Source organism: Protopterus annectens, chromosome 5.part0 (assembly GCF_019279795.1).
Source record: "Protopterus annectens isolate FY-2018-M chromosome 5.part0, PAN1.0, whole genome shotgun sequence".
NCBI lineage: Eukaryota > Metazoa > Chordata > Ceratodontiformes > Protopteridae > Protopterus > Protopterus annectens.
In genome coordinates, this window is record NC_056735.1 from 1836934734 (window position 1) to 1836957484 (window position 22751).

The following is a 22751-nucleotide window of genomic DNA, read 5'->3' on the forward strand; positions in this document are numbered from 1 at the left end:
CGGACCTCCACTGTAAATGGAACTGTGTCCAGTCAGACTATCCCAGTAAACAAATGTAAAATAAATAAAAATAAATAAATAAACTATGACATCCTCATTTCTCCAAATTCTAACCAAACAGCTCTATAATCCAATAAAACAGTTATATTAGTCCCGTTTGCTTCTTTATATTCTCTATCAGAAATAATCTCAATCTATCTCTGCCTACCACATTTTATGTCACTTGTTGTTTAGCCCATATTTTTATACTTTCACATCTAATAAACTCTCGTGGATATTTTACATATTGCACTGCTTTCCTGTATGAATTTCTTAAATCTTTCTTAAATCACAGTTGAAATCACCTTTCATTAATATTTTCATATTTAAAATTGTAAATGCTTTCAGCTCCTCAAACATCTATCTTTTACCTCTGTGTGCACATGGTTGTCCTAAATACCTCTGCATCCCACCTTATACCAACCTCAGTTCCACTCCCATCTTTTATAATGCAGAATTGAAACACACACATTTAACCTCTTCCTTAAAAATAAGTACCCCTGAACATCTATCTTTTCCCAGATTCTACACAATTTGACCACCCAACGGTTTTGCATTTTGTACTCTGGTTATATAATAAATCTTGTATTTTGTAAACAGCATTAGCCTTATACTTGCTACCACCATTCCATATAATAATCCCTCTAATCCTATTTACCCAATTATTATATTTAATAAAATAACTCTGGCATAATTCCTTATCCATTTTCTCAGTTTCTAAGATTTGTAAATTTCTTCTTTTTAACCCTTATCCTTGCTGCTATTGATTTTTTCTTTCTAACCCTTTCAACAATTTTCCTCTCTATATCTGACTTTTGACTCCCTAAAACATCAATCATATTTCTTCTCTCTTCATTAACTTTAAAATCTTGAATATATGCTTGATTTTCATGTACATTTTCCAATTCTTCATTTTTCCACCACCTTTTCCATACTACTACCATTACCTATTAGCACTGCCTTTCCTTGTTATTTATTTATTTCTATATTTTCATTTTTTTTTTATTTTATAGGGTTACCACCTGTTCCTCTTTGTGAGAGACAGTCCATCTTTGGGAAGTTGTGTCCTGAGAAAAAAAATAAAAATGGCAAATGTCCTGGGGGATCCCTATCAGATGAACAAGTTTTCAGAGACTCAAAATTCATATGGTTGAGGTCATATGATCGAGTTTTTGAAAACCTGAAGCTTTTGAATGGAGATTGAGGTTCAGCAAGGATTGGGAAATGTATTGTTTTCTTCACTGTATTGCAATCTTGTTTTTTTGTTTTGTTTTTCATGATGTTTGAGTTTTCAGAAACTGGATCATATGGTCTCATCTGTATGACTTTCAAGTTTCTGAAAACTTGATCACATGACAGAGAACCACCCTGAGGTTTTATATATATATATATATATATATATATATATATATATATATAAAATAAGTTTTCTTTAATAGTTGCATAAAACAGTTATTTTATATCTGAAGCACCTAAATGATATATGAAATAGCATAAGCAACAAGTAACACAAGTGTTACAAGAATAAGCTTTTGTTTTGGTAAAAAAAAGTGAAGCTCTGTCTTTTCCACTGGCCCTAGGTATGTTTTGTCATGCATAATCACACATTTCTACAAAAAATTTCCTACTTTGGGCATTTGAAAAGGCGGCAACCCTATATTATTATCATAGTCAAACTAATAATGTCCTTACTTATTACATAACATAAATTCTTTCTTGCATTTTTTCATCATGTTGTCCTCTTTCACAACACTGATTACATGTTCCCCAGGATTTAATAAAATCCATGTAGGCACTGTGTAGAGTCTACATGAAATGTATCCGTGTACATGGCCATATTCCCCTTCGGCAGCAAGCCATGCATCTTAATGATGGCGTGCTGCTGAGGGAGGAACTGGGATATTGAATCGGTGTAGGGAGAAGTGTACATGCTACTTGTGGTTGTGGATGCATACAGAGTGAGGCTCCCTGTGCTGATCCTCACAACTGTTGAAATGCTGTGAATTGGTTCAAATTTGTAATATTTTATTTAAATTTTTTTCCTTTTTTGTATGTTTGCGGTGCACGAAGTGCAGCAATGTCAAGCTATACTCACATATAGACAGCTGACACCTGACAGACATCTAATAATAGAAACTGGATGTCATTAATTATCATAATTATGTATTTTTCTTATTTTAATTTTTTTTATGTCTTTTTTAAATTGCTGCTTACATGGCAAGGAGCAGAGTGCCGCAGTGCCAAGCGGCACTCATACATACATAGCTGACAGTTGCTAGACATCTAAAAATAGAAACCAGATGTAATTAGTTATTTATGTCTGGGTCTATTTAAGTGCATTTGTGCGGCGAGCCACTGTGCTTATCAATGCTAACAGGTAGCCCAGTAATATATGTGTGTGAAGGTATACTAATATTCATAATATCGAAGAAGTTAAATGAGTAGAGATACAGCCTAATAATTAGTAGGTCCTGGGTTCAAGTCTGTAGCAGTGATATGATGCCTGTAATTTAATTTTTTATATATGTTTAATTTTAAAAACAAATTTGTGAAATATGGCACTGCTGCACTGTGCTGAACACTGCTTAAACATGCTAACAGCTGCTTCTGTTTGTGTGGTGTTAAGCTTAGCTAAAACCCTGGTTGTGCAAGTTTTCACACTGTTTGGCTCTGCTTACCTGGTTTGCGGCCTGCTAAGAGACATGGCACTTTTTTGAATGTTGCTCAATGATGTGTAAGGGTAGGAAAACAGCCTATATTAGGTGCAATAGATAAGAATTCAGCAACAGTCTTTGGAGTCTAACCAATTGGTGATATGGCAGGTGGTGCTGGTGAAGGTGCGGGTTCTTGGGAGCAGAGATGTAGTGTTCAGGAGCCTGGGATCTTTTTTGGGCTTCTTTTAAACAATCATGAACCCACGCTCCTGCAGGGCAGTTTCCAGGGCTCACAGGGTAAGCCAGATGGCTGGGACTGGTTGGCCGGGGAACTCACCAGTGTTACTGGTATTCCCCGCACAGGTGAGCAGTGTCATCACTATTATGACAACCTGAAGAGGAGAATGAGGGAAACCTTGGACAGTTGGGTCCAAGAAGCCAGAGCTGGGAATGCCCCACATATATGTAAGCATGTTTTCCACTGTTTTACTAATATGCAGGCTGAATGTCTGCAAAACTAGTATGCATAATAGTGTGCTTCTCTCTAAACAGCTGCAGCTGAGAGGGCTTGCAATGTTGAGTCCGATGCCAGGTGCCTGGCCAGGTTGTGCCATGAGTGTGGTATGTACTGATTTATTATGCTAACTGAAGTGCAATAAGCAAGAAAGAGTAAAGCATTTACTGCAATAAAGTATATACAATAAAAGCTGTAGTATAATAAATGGACAAGCAGAACTGTAGTGCAATAAATGGGAATTAAAGCTGTAGTCCAATAAATGAACAGTAACAACTGTATTTCAATAAACAATAAACAATACCAATAACAGTAAACAGAATGGTGTACAGCAGAATTGTGCTGTCATAACCATTGCAGTAGAGCTGTATGCATTGCTTGTCTATGGTAACGTTGCTACAGTCAAGTGTAACACTATAATAGCTGTAGAATGCAAAACAAATGGAATGCAAGCTGTACTGTTTAACTCATAGTACTAGTCCAAGGTTGGTTCCAGGCCAATATTGGTCACATAATGCTCTCTGTTCCTCCTACTTCAGGTAATAAAGGTATATGGCTGAGGTAGCCCAGTCTATGGGCTGATACTGTGTAGACTTCATAGACATTTATCAGCAATACCAATAAAATGTTAAGCAGCATTGTTAATTCCTATAGACATTTGTTTTAATAAATGCATTATGGCCATATGCCATGCATGTGTGATCTACTGTCACTGTAGTCAAGTATAGCACTGTAATAGTTCTAGAATGCAAAATGAATGCAGTCATATTATGCTCTCTTTTTCTCCCATTCCAGGAACACATGGTATATGGTTTTGGTAGCCCATGTTATGAGCAGATATGATTGTGGTTACATTTCACAGACACTTATCAGCAATGCCAATAAAGTGCTAAGCAGAATTGTTGATTCCTAAAATCATCTGTCTACATATTCGCAGAGTGGTTGTATTCCTTGCATGTATGTACTAAGCTGCTGCAGTCAGTGTTACATTTTTTGCAGATGTCCCCTGCAGTCCCAGCTATTGGGTTCTATTTCCATGCCTACCAACTAAGGTATGAAGGATGACTAGTTTATGTACTGTATACAAACATGCCTCTCAAGTATCACAATTTCATGTAATGCAATTAAGACTGCCTAATCTGTTTGTCACAGGATTACCAGAAAAATGATTACCTGGAATGCAATGTATTATCAAATCTGCTTACAGAACACCTTGGTAGTTATAGAAGTCCACATTATCTGAAAGTGTTCCGTGCAGTTTTGTACTTGCATTATTCATTGCTCAGCCCATACTGACCCATGCTAACAGCTTGAGAGATATGTACGTGTTACATTAGCTATAGGAGAATTGTAGTCACTGTACTCAAAACTGACACTGCATGCCTGTAGAGTATTTACTATAAGTGTTGCCAGGGATATAGTCTGCATTGTCAGTAATGGATTGTTTCTCTCTGTCTCCCCACCCTTTATCTTCATTTATTTAATATTATTTATTATTATGATTTAATATTAACATATTTTGTTAAACTAACTATATTTTTGCAAAATATGATGTATTATTGTTATGTGTTATTATGATTCAATATTAACATATTTTGTTAAACTAACTTTTTTGTTGGCCTTATGCTTTAATTCTTACCGGCATGACTGTTATGTTATGTGTTACACATAATATACATTGATATGTATTTGGATTAATTAAAATAATGTTCCATTCTGTTAATACTAGCAATGGTTTGGTTATTACTAACCTTAACTTATTGCCATACCTCATTTACCACAGCACATCAAGGTACGCCAGTTCTGGCTGATCCACCTACCTTGCCTCAACTGACCATGGCACCAGGTCCCAGCATGTCTGGGACTCAGACTGGCTGTGCCCCCACTGCTGCCCCTACAATACCTGCAGTATCGAGTAGTACTGCCCCACAGGATGGGGATGGGCCCCCCTCTGGCAGCATTAGTGGAGGCGGGGCTGTCACCTGGGATGAGTTCCCAGTCTTGGTGTGCAGGATACTCTACAGTGGGTTTGACCGGAGTCTGTGCCGGATTAAGGGCATGCTGGCCAACCTGGTGGGCCAGCCTTATCCTGGTGCAAAGCCGCCAGCACTGCCACCCCTGGGGAAGTGAAGAAAAAGTTCTGACAGTCCCATGGGTGGTGATGTGAGTCATGCTGTTGCCATCTGGAGGCACATGGGACTTGGATTCCACAACACCCTCCCTGTCCAAGGTGTTCACCCCCCTCATCTGTCTTGTCTGTCTTGACTGTATGCAAATGCATACTCACCTACCTACCTTACCTCCCCCATGTGTACCTATGTCCCTTCCCCAACATTCCAGTGTCACCTTAAAAAAAATAAATGGGCAACTGTCTCCAGAAAATATATCGTCCCATATGTAGCTCTCCATTTTGCACAAGTGTCCATTGGACACATGTAATTATGTCCAATTGGTCTGACAACACAGTTATGCTGTCCTCATCCCTCTCTCTGATGTTGAGAGTTCAAAGCCATGTACAAATTCTGCCAGAGTGCTCAGTTGTTGCTGTGCATGAAATGGATAGCTATAGTTCTTTCCTACACCCTTCTTGCACATTCCTACTTGAATTTCCCTATATTTTTCCCCTGCTTACACCCCATTTTACCACTTTCCTATCTCCCCATTTTTCCTTTCTTTTTCTTTTTTTAGCATGACACTGCATGGTGCAAAGTGGAGCGCAGTTTTGCTAAGCCCAGCTAAATAGAGCTATATGACTAAATACACACTTACAAAATAAACAACTGACCCATATCTGGAACCAGAGACCACCATACCTGCAGACCACTATGCTAACCTGCTGGGCCACACAACTCTTAATTAAAACAGGTGGTTTAAACAAATCATAGTAATTGCCAGTTACAGTCATTAAGCGTGTTTCAGCGGAGCCGAGCACCACATTCTGCAAACTTGATTAAAAAGTAATGGATAAATGGAGGTGTAACTTGGACTCTGGTGCAATAATACATCACTAGAAAGCCAAAGACATAATAATGGATGTAAGTGAGTCCTGTGTTTGCAAGTAAATGTGCCCTTCAGCAGCAACATGAAGAAAGACATCTACTAAGTTATTAATGGCAAAATACATGTTCTACTGGGACCCTGGTGCACACATACATCTATATAAAGGTATGCACATACTGATAGATGTAGAAAATGTATGCCCCAGCCTGTATGTGTGCACATACAATATATCTTGCAAATATAACTTTTGTAGTAGTGACTCATTAGCTCTGTCTGTTAACCACCTTGCAAATGATACATTTTGCCACACACAGTCCTGCGTTCAAATCCAGTGGTGTGTAGAAGTGAATGTACAATATTGTGAAGGCAGCAATTAATGACTGAGTCATGCACTCTTTATCTACACAATTCATTTCAAATGACATGTCTGCTTTTCACCGATGGAAGTCACAGGCTTGCATGTAGGAACACACTTCACATATCCCTATAGCAAAACTTAGGTCCTTAACGTTGAATTATCTTCTGTTTCTCCTTTCTCCCTTTCCACTTTGTTCTGACTGAGTGTGCTTCTCAGCTGATAAGTATATTTTCTGGCACTTTTTAACTGTTCAGAGTTGAATAAAACAATAACTGAATTCAGTTCAGAATACAGTTTGAATAAATTGCATTTATTTAAACTGTATTTGCTTTAATATTGCTACACACTCAAGTGTGCTAGCTTGCACTGCACTTGAATTGTTTTTAGTGCTGTTTTAGCTGCTTTCCTGTAAAAAAAATTCTAAACTTGTTTCCTGGGTCTATATTAGAAGACCAAAGATGCATTCTTTTGAATGCATCTTGGTCGAAATGAAAAGACTGAAATGGCAAAATATCGAAGCGGCTGTTAAGCAATTTTTTTCCCTGGGAAAGAATTTGCTTGGCCACTTTGGTACTTTGCCATTTTCGGCACTGTAGTGCGGTCTCGGAGTTGGTATATTTAAGTAGGGGGGTGGGGACCGTAGCCGCCCACATTGGGGGGTGTGGGGGTGAAGCCCCCCACTTAATGTAATGTTTGGAATTGATTTTTTTTTGTTTGTTGTTGTTCTGACACTTCGATGTTGTAAGCTTTCGCTTACATAGGGTTGATTGGACACCATTCCCTTTTTTAAGCATTCAATGATTTAATTTAGAACCTGTTTCCTGCCTTTCCTGTAACTAGTCTAGTCCAAATACAGATTTGCTGTATCCAGGACAGTTTGTAAGCTTCTGAGCCCCCCAAGCCTTTCTGTGTTGGAGGGATGCCTTCTAGCTTATCAGTGGGAATGGTAAGCACTAGGTAGCCTATCTACTACAAGAGTAGTTTCTGGTCCAGAAATTGTAGTTTATTGGCCATTTGGGCAGTTTTTCCAGCTTTTTCAACTTTCTGGTGTAAAAGCCTGCATTTGTGCTTGTTTCCCACCTTTCCTGTAGCTGTATCCAGGACTGTTTGCAAGCTTCTGTGCCCCCCAAGCCATTCTATGTTGAGGGAAGTCTTCTAGCTTATCAGCGGGGGTGGTAAGCACTAGGTAGCCTATCTATCACAAGAGAAGTGTTTTCTGACCCAGAAAGTGTAGTTTATTTTGCGTTTGGGCAGTTTTTAACATCTCCTGCATATTTCTGGTCTAAAAGCCCACGTTTGCACTTTTCCTACCTTTCCTGTAACTAGTCTGGTCCAGATACAGATTTGCTGTATCCAGGACTGTATGTAAGCTTCTCAGCCAACCTCCAAGTCTTTCTGTGTTGGAGGGAAGCCTTCTAGCTTATCAGTGGGAGTGGTAAGCACTAGGTAGCCTATCTACAACAAGAGGAGGGGTTTCTGGCCCAGAATTTGTAGTTTATTGGCAGTTTAGGCAGATTTTCCATCTCTTTCAACTTTCTGGTTTAAAAGCCCATGTTTGTGCTTATTTTCCACCTTTCCTGCAACAAGTCTAAGCCAGATACAGATTTGTTGTATCCAGGACTGTTTGTAAGCTTCTGAGAGGTGCCAAAGTCTGCTTTTCAAATTTTCCCTTAGATCTGCTAGTTTTCTCCTCTCCTGTACTTTTACTACCTTATTAGTCTAGCACTTTACCATACCAGACTTCTTGTAGCAATTATTGTGGCACACAAAAGTGCTACCAGTACTAAACGTTCTACAAGGAAACAGCTCCAGTACTTATTATTAATGTCCATCCCTCTAGGCATGTCTAAAGGTCAGTTCCCTGTGCTTTCTCCTATTAACCTGGAGAACTTAGGCAATGTAGCAACTGCCTCATGTTCACCAACAACCCTCTCCTCTTGCCTCTCAACACTCAGACTTGCAAGAGATGCACTTATACATCCAAATTGGAAGCCCACACACTCTCCAGCCAAGACCGGAATAGCTGGTCAAGAGGAGAAAGTCAACACTTGCACCACACCACATGGAACACATAGCCCTCCAGAACACACACCAGCACTGCCTTCACATAAACACACAAACCACACACCCACCTTTGCCGAGGCTCTTAATAAAAATCTACCCAAACAGCAGAGACCTCCAAGGCAGAAATGCATTTGACCACCACAACACAACACTAATCACGAGACACATAACTCTTCTAGACAGTGTGCCACTCAACCAAAGCCCCTAAGGCAAAACAGCATGCCCAGCACACTAGTCATAGGTGACTTGATAGTGAGGCACACTGATGTCCCACTCACTAGGTTGAATAAGAAGAAAGTAACAGTCAGCTGCCTGTAAAGTGCCAGGATCCACCACATGATGCACGCACTCAGATCCCTCAACAACAGGTACAAAATATGGCTCTGTCATTGTACATGTGGGTGTGAATGACCTGAGACATACCTCCCTGAAATACTTGAAAAGAGACATGGAGGAGCTCTCGGATTAGGTAGCCCAGGTGGGTATGACCCTAGCCCTGAGCAGCATCCTGCCATCATCCAGAATGATACCACAGTACAAGCAGAAAATGACTGATTTCAACAATTGGCTAAGTTTCTGGTGTCATACTAAGTGGATCCAGTATCTGTCTGCCTGGGAAGACATGACTGACAGACCTTGATGCTTTGCCATAGATGGCCTGCATCTGTCACCCCTGGGCTCCTGGATACTGGCCAAGGCTCTTGCCACCCATATAGTGTCTTTTTTACGTGGTGTTCCAAAGACCAAATTACCACCATAACAGCTACAAACATGCAATGTGAGGGTCATGCTGCTTAACACTAGAAGTCTAAATCTCAAAATGCACTTGCTCAAAACACTCCTTAAAATGGAGAACACTTACATTTGTGCTGTAACAGAAACCTGGTTCAAGGCAGCAGAAAGCATCCCTGCACTACGAGGCTATAACTCATTCCACACTTTTCGGCCCTAGAATTTGGATCGAAGCTCCAAAGGTGGTGGTGTTTCCATATTCATAAAGGATGCGCACACCTCCAGATTAGAGGTATCAGAAATACTTCAGGTGCAGCTAACATTAGGTAAGACAGGGATTCAGGAAGTTGCCTGTTATAGGTCCCCAACCATGTCCCAAGACTCACACTCCATGTTTCTAAGCACGCTGAAGAATATTAGGGTCCAAACTAACACTCTCATACTGGGAAACTTCAACTACCCCCCCATTAACTGGAAAAACTACTCATGTACCAATACACTTGCCCAATATTTCCTGGAATTCATTAATTCCAATGCCCTGGATGAGCTTGTTCTTACCCCCACTAGAGGTAGCAACATCCTTGACCTGGTCTTTACTAACATGGGCAACTGTTATTCTACACCAATAGTCAACTCCTCCCTGGTTAGATCTGACCACAAACTAATCACCTTGGAAATCTACATCCCACCCCCCTGCAAAGGTAACCACCATGAAAAACTTCTCCAAAGCTAACTTTGGGCTCTTAAAAATAGAGGTGGCTAACTTCACGGCACACATGCAAATGGAGAATAGTTGCATGACTGCCGAATCATACACCAATGCATTGTACGAACATGTACACTAATGCATGGATCTTACCATACCCAATAGAATCAAGATGCTCTCCTCCAAAAAAAGGAAGCCAATCTGGTGGTCCCATGCCATAAACAAACTCTACAACAGAAGGAGGAAACTGATGCAGAATAAGGTGAAGTCCCAAGACTGGAAAAACTCCCTTATCAGCCTCAACAAAAAGTTGAGATTCCTCATCAAATCCTCTAAAGCTAGCTATGAAAACAGAATTGCATCAGGTAGTAAAGACAACCACAAGACCTTCTATAGTTATGTAAAGAATCTCCACTGCAATACCCAGATTTGCTCTGAGCTACTGCACAATGGTACTTTCTATACTGAGCCAACAGATATTGCTAATATACTGGCCGGCAGATTCAGTGCCAACTTTACCCCCCCAAAGGACCAATCACAATATCAGTAGATTTCAAGGCACCCAGTATTACTGCTGTACAGGTTAAAACAGCACTGCTCAAGGCAAATAATACAGCTTCTATGGGACCTGACAATATTCCTGGCTGTGTCCTACATAAACTACAGAGTGAACTGGCACCTCACCTTTGTGCCCTGTCCAATCACAGCCTCACCTCAGGCTTTGTCCCTAGCAAATGGAGCACCACTATTGTCATCCCTCTCCACAAAAAAGGAGCAAATATAGACCCTGGGAACTATCACCCCATTATCTTGACAAGTCTGATATGCAAAGCTATAGAATGCATCATCATGGACCTAATAAACAAGGATATAGGGAATCTCCAAACTCTGGATCCCACACAGTTTCATTTTGTGAAGTGTAGATCATGCCTGCTCAACTTGGTTGACTTCTTTGAGTCAGTCCCCAGAGTTGTGGATGAAAGCAAGGTGTTTCATACAGCCTACCTTGATTTGGCCAAGGCCTTTGATACCATTCCCCACTCAGGAATCATAAAAAAACTCAGTAAGCTAGGCATCAACCCCTATATCGCTAGGTGGGTTGCACACTGACTCACAGGTAGAACTCACAGTGTGAAAGTAGCTGACTCCAAGTCAGACTGCTGACTAGTCATGAGTGGAGTCCCACAGGGATTGGTCCTGGGTCCTCTCCTGTTTGGTATCTACTTCTCTGAAGTCCAGGCCAACACGAAGGGACTCTGGCTGACAAAGTTGCAGACGGTGGCAAGTTGGGAGCCTTTATTAACTTCCCAAGTGATGCTGACATCCTACAGAAAGGCCTCACTGAGACCAAAGACTGATGTCAGAACCATGGCCTTAAGCTCAATGCCAAAAAATGTGTCGTTATCCCCTTTGGGAAAAACCCAGTTCCCATGAATTACTACCTAGATGGTAGTCCACTGAACACAGAAGGTGTTATAAGAGATCTGGGGACACAGGTTGACAGCAACTTCTCTTTTGACTACCACATTGCCACTGTGGTCAGAAAGTCCTTCTATGTGGCACATCTCATTACTAAGGGTTTTACATCCCAGAACAAATAAGTCATTGTCTCCCTCTACTCTTCCCTCATTAGGCCAATCATCGAGTACAATGCCCCATTTGGCATGTACCTCACTAGACACCGGCAACAACTGGAGAGGCCACAAAAGTACCTCACAAAGAGGATCCTAGGCCTTAAATACTTGTCCTATATGGACAGATCAAAAAACTCCAACTATTCTTTGTCTCATATCGCCTACTTAAAGGTGACCTCTGCTTGACTTACAAAGCCATGTCTGACCCAGCTCTGTTAGAAATGCTACATCTAAAGAAATCCCAATCCCTCTGCACCACATGCTCCAGAGACCTTAACCTTATTACCACAATCAACAGAATGTGCTGGAGGGACAAGTTCATAACCCAGAGACTGCCCATGCTATGGAATAGACTTCCCATACATGTCAAACAGAGCACCTCACTGACCCTCTTCAAGAGAAATCTTGATGAGTGGATGGGAAATAGAAAATTCACCCTGGGGATTACTCCAGTGGCTCTACTCAACAGAGGCACTGGGAACTAAGGTCGGGTGGCACAATGCCAGGTTAATCCTATGGGCTAGATATGTAAAGGGTCCAGGGCCATTAGCCTAGTACATACCTATGAACCTATGAACCTATATGTGCATAATGTGTCACGTCATCCATTAATATGCATTCACAGAGAATGTCAGTGCCGATACTGCAAATGAGGGCTACTAATATGAGAGTGCACCACACAATCTTTCCAAAGTCACTGTGCAGATTATCACAGCTGCCCAGCTAACATATATATTGGAAGTCCCTGCTTGTAATAAGACTTGTCCTCATCCAAGCTGCAAATTGCTACCAGACTGTAACACATGTCCTGTCAGTTGCCCAAATGGTGGACATATTCCTATATTTATACCCCATCTTACTCAAGGACACACCAAACATGTTGTCTAGTACTCTGTTAGTGATACCATTGCCTAACATGCCTTAAATACATGCCTTAATTGGAGTGGAAAGGGTAGCCTCACTCTGGCTCTGCCTCTACAAAAAGACTGACACAGCTCCCACAGTTACTCCTAGTGTCCAGACTCTCTGCCTATGTACATTACCAGCAGCAGCAGCTGCAGCCTGCAGCACACACATCTCTATGTAAGGTTTCTGCTACAGACCTATCCTCTGCAATGATGTAGTCTCCTCACCCCAGTAATGTCCAGCACAATATATCAGAAGGGGCACTAATCCATATGAAGATCTTATATATTGTACAGTGGCTGCATGTCATTGGCTGATGGTAGTGCAAATCAGCTGCATTGGTTGCAATTAGCATTTCAGACCCATAGATTTGTTTAGAGGAAATCACCTGCGGATGAGAAGCATGCTTAAAAGGCAAGCAGCTGGCTATAGGGAACCATTCTGTATGAGACTTTCCTCACACAGAGTACGCATTTGTGAAGACTTTACTATCACCACATATCAACAGAGGAGTACTGCACTCCATCAGGTATGTAACTGATTTTGTGTACAACAGGATGCAGATGGTTGAACAGACTTATGGGGAATAGGGATTACAGCATTAAGCCTGTCTTAGACTTGTGATAACGACATGTCATTGATCTCCTGCTGTCATACACCTACACAAGACGTACAATACATCAAGGGTGCATTGACTTTTGTCATTGTGGAACAATGGTCTCGTTGGACTGACCCTTTATAGTGGATGTAATAGCACACTGCTATTTGTGTAGCACTGTTCTTATGACATATTATCAGGGGGTTGCCCGTAGGGGACACACCACAATTGACCCGAGGTTTGGGTGCCTGATCATACAACAGTATTTGTCATGGCGCACGTGGGAATACCTGATTATTGCTACTATCTCAGTTGTATCCACACACTTAGTATGTTTGCACATGGTAGAGTCTGATATGTGTGAGCAAGCAGTGCATAATGGCAGCCATTTTGTCCTTGCTGTATCTCTACATAGTGTACTTCCCTGTATGTGATCCTATAATGTGTTCCCCTTTTGTTGCCTTTCAGGATTCATGTACCCTAGATGCCAAGCACCCTTCTTTGATGTGGAAAATGAAATTATACTGAAAGAACTAAGGCAACATCATCACATCCTACTGTCCAGGGGGAGGCAAAACAGGGAACAGTGGGCTGCATTGTGTGCAGACTTTGTCCGTGATGTCAATGGCACAGACCATCAGGGCAGGACATATGAACAGGTTCAACACCGCGCAATGGACATGATCAATGTTGCACAATGAAGGGCAGCAGATGTAGCCAGGGTTCGTGGGGTCACTGTGGAGGGCCTGCAGCAGAACAACCACTCTCAGCCACTGAGGAATTCCTGGCAAACTTAGGCACACATGACAGCTCCCAGGCATCCATCACACCATACATGGTGAAGGTGGGTGCCACAGTTTCCACAGCAGAGAAGTGTGCAGGTAGGCTTACTGTGATCACCATTGTAGTATTGTAGCAGTCAGTGTATCTTGCTGTACATACTTTTAAGTGTTCTTTAGGGGGGAGGGTTTAACCTCAGATGTACTGTCATACTCAGAATGTGACCAATACAACAAGTAACACAGTAGCTACTGTAAATGTGAGATATAGGGATGTATTACCTTGTTTTGCTGCAGCATGCATTCGTACTGACATTACCTCACCCTCAACTTTTCACAGGTCCAGCAGGTATTGGCCAAGACCGTGGTCCTGTTCCTGGTAAGCATGACACTGTATTGTTAAGAAACATTTATATTCTATTAAAATTAAGGGCCAGAATAATGCCATATTTAAATATAATTTTGTTTATAAACAGAGTAGAATGTTTTTATTTTCCATTCCGGAATAGGTACCTAAGGATCTTAAAGGGGGTAATCACAGGAGTGTAGTTGAACAAAAAGAAACACTTTGGCAGTGACAGTTAAGAGCAAATACGCCTCCTGGTTTAAATGTGGCAATTACTCTAAAACGCATTTTAAAAAAACAAAAGGTTGAACAGAAAATAAATTAGGCAGTGAAACGTGTATTTCAGTATATTTGTTAAGATAGGTGTACTGGGTTTTTATGTGTTGTTTTATAAAGTATAGTTTCATATTGATTCATTAAAAGGTAAATTTTACTGATCAAATTTACTTGATTTAGTTGAAGTGATTGTTATAAAGGTCTTGAGCTGAATGTGTATTTTGTTCTGATGAAATCTTTTTTGGATGACAGTGGAGAAGAAAAATGTTTGACCACTAATCCAGTTGTGGGTCTTTGTTTTTATGAGTACTGGTGGATTTTTCTTATGAAATAGTGCAGGTATTTATGTACTGCTTTTTTTTCTTATCACAGGTGACCGGAGGTGGTGTCTGTCCCCTACACAATCTGATATCAGTGTCTCTTCAGATTCTGATGTTGATGACGGCCACAGTGAGGGGCAGGTGGTAGTTTTTGGTGCTGAATCTGTCCCAGAGGTAGACATCCCTCTTCTGCCTCCATTGTCACCACACACAGTCAGTATGCCCACACATACCCAGTCCCAGGATCCACAGATACTGGACAGTCAGAGGGTGGGGACATTGAACAGGAAAGTATGGCAACTATGGCTCCAGTGAGTGTAGACATTGGCCATAGCCAGAGAGCTGGTGAAGTCCCATACAGTCAGATTGACAGGAGTGCTTGTAAGAGGCCTGCTGCCCATCCACCAGGTGTCACAACATGGGTCACTCTACACATCTTTCAGGCCGTCATAGAGACAGAGGCATGTTCTGAACAGAACACCAGACATATGCTTAGGGTTATGGATGCAGCACAGTTTGACATCTGTGACTGCCTCCACCGCACTGGGGAAACCCTGGATCAGTTCACTGATGTAGTGGACAGAAAGTGAGCTGAAATAGTGTCTGTCTTGGATGACACATTGTCTGTGCTGGAATGTGTGGTTGGAGTTGAGAATCAGACTCATGGACATAGGTCAGCAACCCATCTGCTGAGAGTCCACATAGCCATGCACAATCATGACCCTGTAGTGGTAGTACATCCAGCGCTACAGAGGGGAGTGTGCTGTCCAAACCATGATGTGGCAGGCCATGGGCACATTATCTTGGGTGTTCCCATGGAAGACATGGTCTCAGCAGATAGCAGTCAACATCAAGTGCTAGCACCACTACTGACCTTGGGCATGGAGGTGCCAGTGCAACTCCTGACAGAGCAAGTTCCCATGTTCGAGGCTGGAGATGGTGAACTGTCAACTCTACCATGTATGGTTCAAGGCTGTCCAACACACACACACACACACACATGTAGGGCTAGCACTGAGCTTGACTGTACATGCACACACTCACACACCACTGTCAAATGCAGGTCACCTACAGACACACACAGCACCTTTCCATGGTCCATCTTATCTGCTTCCCTTCCTGACTCACACACATACTGTCAACCGTTTGGGTCAGCCTAGGCCTCATGTACCCCTATACAACAACCTGTGCAAGTGATGATACCTGTGTCACATCCCTTTCATCCTTGACATTGATGCAGGGAAATGCAGCTATGTGTCTGATGCACAGGGTGACTATATTAGTTAACCTGTACTTGTGTAATGCAGTGTTGTTTTGCCATCCCACTTGTAGTGGTTAACAACAGATATTGTATGCTGGCGTTTGTCATGAGTAAGCCACATACTTTTGTGTACCTTATATTGTATGATGTTGTAATTTGTGTATAGTTATGACAAGTGTGTAAAGACCTGTTTCTGTTTCTGTTTCAGGAGTCTGTTGGAATAACCTATGGATACACAGCAGCAATAAAGCAGTGCAGAATGGCATGTCAGCACAGCAGAAATATCTCTTCAGCAAGGTACAGGATTATAAGTGCTTGGCACCATAGGTTCATATGTGTATAATAGGCTAACAAGGATAATGGCAGCATTCAGCATACTTGTGCTTCCGTAATCTGTGAACAGGTCTGCTACCCTTGGCTAGTGTCATGAGGGTTTTGTGAACTCACACATTTACAAGTTGTGGTGATGGAGATGACCCATCTACAAATATCCTGCTTCCAGTACAGTTGTCCAACACCAGTTATGACTGTCATGTTTTGCATCCCATTTTGTAATCTGCACATGCTGTGTCACAGCAGATGTGTGCTTCATATGCATGGGGGCCAGTTTCATGTAGGGCATACTGTCTGTGTTACATACCTGTCTCTTCAGTATGTATTATGTATACCACAGTGATGCTGTAGGCATATAGAACAGGTGAGCTATGTGTTAGTCCTGTCATGGATATGCAGGAGGTACACAGTGGGATCCGACACCTCCCTGTATGGAGCTATACACATCTCCTCCAAAGCATTTAGGAGACAGACTACACTTGTACATTCATGACATGGACTCCATAGGACATGTTATCTACACTGTGTATTGGTGTACCATTGAACCTGTGTGGCTGCTACAGTTGTACGATATGCCTGTGTAGTGACATAGTAGGGTGCCATTGCTCACAATGAGAGGTGTGATGACTGCCACATTCAGTATAGCAGTGACAGTTTGTGATTTACATCCCAAACCTGTTGGTATATGTTGTACAACAGTGAACGCATCCCAACATATTACTGACCAGTGAGAGTCAAAGTTTACATTGCTCTCTGTCTCCATAACTCCATGTGTAATGGCTAAACTGTGTGTGGTGTGTGGACACTACAATATTTTGCAGGAGTGGATGATTTCCCACAAGATAGTATTGTGCAGTCACTAGCAGTTAGTCTTTGTCAGTGACACAGAGTACAACTGACTGTTTCTTAGGCCATCCTGCATAACTGTTTGATCTGTGTGGGATTCTGTGACAGCTCCCAATATGCAGTCACCTGCTAATGTACTCAGAGGTCACTGACAGTGTCTGTGACTGCAGACAGGGAATAGGTAGACGGAGTATGCTAATAATGGAGGATGGGGAACTCCACTGGTGACTGGCATCATTGCAGCATAGGTCTCCCAACTCTATCTTCCCAGTGTATAACTGTCAGACACTTGCCCATCAACCAGCTGACATAACACTCCGTACATGACATACACAGTTTCCAGCAAGGCCTGCTGGCCTAATATTGTCATACACCTTGTCAGGCCATGGTTGGTGGAGTGAGACATATGTCTGACATTCATTGCATAGTGTAACATTCAATGGTCTCTGCTGGTTACAGTTGGTAGGCATGATCTGGCCTTGAGCAAAAGTAACAGTGTTTGGTCCAGTGTTAGTAGGTGTATGACAGTGTCAGAGCTCATATCCATGCTAACTCCTCTCATAGCATTTCAGGTGACATGGCTTAGAGATCTGGGGATACCGCTTGGCACTACATGCTAGTTGTCCTCTGGGCAAGTAAGTATTGCAGATTGCAGTTACTTCCAGCATGTTGCAAGAAGAGAGTCATGCAAGGTGTCTATACAGAGCACAGACAAACATGTTAGGGAAGTGTAATATGTACACACTGTGTTGCTTAGTAATGCTGCAGCTCACTTGCCCAAAGGATGGTCCAGGTCCTTACCTACAATACCCTGCATCAGTGCTGTGACATCCCCACACTGAAAACCAACATAGTGCATCATGTGTTTAACAATGTGGGTGACCAGTACAGCCCCTCCCAATGTGAGGTTCTCCCTGGTGGGATCTGGCCACAGATCAGTCTCCTTAGAATGACCAGCACATACCCCCCCCCTTGCAGACAATACAGACACATATGTCAAGACAGCCATTTATTACCTCCTTTGGGATGGTTGACATCGCATGACTGCACCTCCCCCTTTAGATGGGACAGGCAAGTATGCAGATCTCTATACCCATGCATTATGTTAGCAGCATTATAACTGCATGAACTCAGTTGTATGTGACAGGAGGGACACAGGATCATCATGGCTCAGCAAACCTGACTGGTGGACAACTACCATTAGCAGTTTGTACAATAACAGGAGGACAGTGCTGTGTGACAGTTGAGGTGAGGGTACCCCCCAACATGGAGGCACTACCTCCTCAGCTAAAAGAAGCACATAGTGTTGTTGTGATGTTGTGTAGACATAGTAAGTGACAAAAGTAGCCATACACACAAAGCAGAACCACAATGCACAGTGTAGTTACATGTGTGACCTCAAAGGACAGGCCCAGATTGTCTGTGACCTCATACATCATGATGCCACATATGATGGGTCTGTACTCATGCCTAACCTGTACACCCACACTGTCTTCATCAACTACACTCACTTGTTCCCACCACATGTGACACATGACATTCCTATAACCTGTCCCATAACTTCCACATTTACAGAGCAGTTCGTAACTGGGCTCTCATTGAAAGATACACAGCATCTGTTGCACATGCTAACATTCCAGGCTGCATCCCACATATAATCTGACAAGGATGACTAACACCCTTGGGAAACCCTTGCGATCATACCAACACTACTGGCTACACACCAGCTGAGTGGACAACGGCAACTGTTATACCCTTGCACAGAGGTGGTACATCCACTGACCAATATAACCCTACTCCTGTTTGTCTGAGTATCCATATCTGTATGCCCATAGGGGCAATCATCATGGAGCTGATCAGCACACATATATGTGTTCTACACACAGTTGAGTGTAAACAGTTTGGATGTGTGACAGGGGGAGCATGACTGTTACACACGGTGGACATATCCGAGGCAGTCACTATGGACCTGGGTGAGGGTACATCAGGGCATACAACCCCCTAGACTGAGCCAAGCCATCTGACTATATCCCCCACTCAGGCAACAGTTACAAAGCACCCACTTAGGCATCCACTATACTGTCATTGTAGGGGTCATTAAGTGGCCCATTGCTGGCACACATACATAATATAGGGACATCCACCTACAATAGCTGATCTGTAAGCAGCAGTGCTCAACAGGGTGCAGTCCTGGGTCCTCTACTGCTTGGAATCCATTCAACCACAATACACATGACTACTGACTGATGTGGCTAACAATGTTGGCTGATGCCTGCAAGTTGTGAGCACTCTTAAAGTATCTGTGGTATGTCACTATCCTGCAAGAGGGTATTGTGAACACGTGCCTGTTGACATACTATGGCCATAAACTTCATGCAAACATATATATATATATATATATATATATATATGTATGTAGTATCATTTCCATCAGTTAGACTTATGTACCTGGTAAGTAGCACATCAGTCACAACATGTGCTGTACATACTCAGAGGTGAACAAACTGGGCACACAGACCTGGCCACATAGATTTACACCTGATGTGCCTTAGATCACCATGTCTCTACAGTGGTATGGCAGGAATCATATGGTATAGCTGAGGCCACAGTCACCTGTAAGTGACATACTCATAACCTCCAAGTAATCTTCCCTCAGCATGCCAATATCTGGTGTAATGATCATTTGGTGATGTACCTTTCCAAGCAGAACTGGCAATTGCAGACAATAGTATGGTCCATCACAAGGACATGTCACATCTTCAGTATGTGTTCAATGGGGATTGTCTGCAATGAGTGTCATTGTCACCTGTGGCATATAGACTACTCAGAGGTGATCTGTGTCTTGCATATGGGGCAATGTGTGACCCTGCTTGATTGCATATGCTGCCTATCTGTATGTGGTATAATAGAGGGATAACTCACTGTATGGACTTTAACATCATATGTGATGTTAGTACTACATGCTCATGGGAGAGATTTGTCTAGCAGACTTACACACACCCTTGAAACAGAACCCTGCCTGATGACACACAGAGCACATCACTGCACCTCATTACATGCCATCTTTATAACTGAGTGTGCGACTGTTATCTCAACACAGGACATTTGTCTGTGTCCCTCTTTGACTGGGGCAATATGTACTGATTCTGTAACTATGGGTATAAAGATGTCTATGATTGTGAGGGCTATATGGCCAACATGCTAGTGAAATTTAAACATCCTATGGTTCCATAACATGATGTCAAATGCTCTAATAGGCTCACACACAAACATGGCTACATTGAGCATAGCACCACTTCCAATCACTGCATATAGGACATGCCACGGCACACACATAGTGCAAGTTAGCTGTATGTAGATGAGAACACTTACCTATGTAATGGTACACACCACAGATCAAAGTACGTGATGCCCGCAACAAACCTCATGCCTGCTAGTACTATCAGTTCAGGATATGTTATGCTTGATCACATCAGCAGGCCTTGTGGTCAGTCCTTTAGGGGGTCACATCCCATGCTACAAATAAAATATTGCAAAACTCTACCTATTTCAAAGTTATCAAGGTGATCACATTTATACTATCTGGACATACACACACACACACACACACACACACACACACACACACACACACACACACACACACACACACACACACACACACACACACACACCAAGTAGCCTGGAGTGAGATTAGAACTCTTACCTATCTAGTCATACACATTATAGATCACAGTATGTATTGCATGCACCATGGCTTAAGTCTGATACTGCACTTTCAGCTGGTAGTCTTAAGGTGGATAACATCATCAGGCTTTATAGAAGAGGATGGTTTGGAGGCCAGCAGCAAGTTACAGGGCCAAAAGGTTCATAACCATTACAGGTGGATAGCCCATAAGGGCATGTCAGGTGTTCTGCAGGGGGATACACACACATGCACCAAGTAGCCTGTAATGAGATTAGAACCCCTACCTATCTAGTTTTACACACTATAGATCACAGTATTTACCACAGTTTACATCCGATGCTACACTGTCAGCTGGTAGTGTTAAGCTGGATGAAATCATCATGCCTTGTAGAAGAGGGCAGTTTGGAGGCCAGCAACAAGTTACAGGGCCAAAAAGTTCATAACTATTGTAGGTAGATAGCCCATGAGATCATGTCATCATGTCAGTTGCTCTGCAGGGAATACACACACACACATAGATCCACACTAAATAGCCTGCAGTGAGATTAGAATCCCTACCCATCTAGTCTTATTCACTACAGATCACATACTTATCACACACACCACAGGTTGAGTCTGTTATACATGTTATTGCAACCACAGTACTTATGCATTACACAAACTACGCTTGTGTTGAATAGCATCTGTCGCCTGCAGAGTGATATTGCGTCATACTGTTATCTGCATCTAATATCCTAAAAGTGGGATAACTGTTATTATCCTAGCTATATGTGTACAGTTACCAGTATGGCCATATGTGGCTGCTTGCAGTTAGGTAAAACTGTGGGCAGGAACAAGTGCACTGTCCAGGCGTGCGTTGACAACAGTATACATTACACCACCTGCTTACCTGCATCTCTCTATGTGGTGACATCCAGCAGGCACAGGGGTCGGTAGATAAGTAGATATGTACTGTTGTACTTTTTGTTTGGATCTTTGTAGCAACAGTATGGATGTGTGTTAGTGCAGATTTACTCACCATTATTAGGGTATGTAGGACAATACAGACATCTACACAAATATTTATGCAATTAACAAGGATGTATATATAAATGTAGCTGTGTGTATATGATATGTATATGTGTCATGTAGATATATGGGGAGAGTCTATGTATCATTGTGATATTTAGAGAGCTATATATATCAGTATATATCTATTGGACACTACATAGCGATAGATATACTATGTATTTGAGAGAAAGAGATAGTGACAGATGGATATGTATACATGTATGTCTGTATGTATAGTCATATCTACACATAACAGGTCATTCTGATGATGGGGTAACAGAATTGCTCTCATTTTAACTAAGGGCATGCCCAATGTGACTGTAAGTACTTATAAATTGACTCCAGGCTATACCTATCTGTACCCCAGACTGGGATTTTGTGCATTACAGACCATGCCCCTCAACTGTCCAGAGGTTTGCAGAATGTCCAGAATTTTGGCTCTTATTTTTGGTCTGTTCTTCATAAAATTTGTGGTTTTCTGGCAAATCACTTGGATGAACTAAAGATTGAAGTCACAAAAAATGGCATACATTTGAGTTTCTGACTTCAAATACTTCAGAAAAATGTCTGTTGAAACAAATTATTCTAGGAACTTTTTAAGTTTATGACAGCAGTATTAAAAATATGCCCCTATTTGTGGGTGTTTT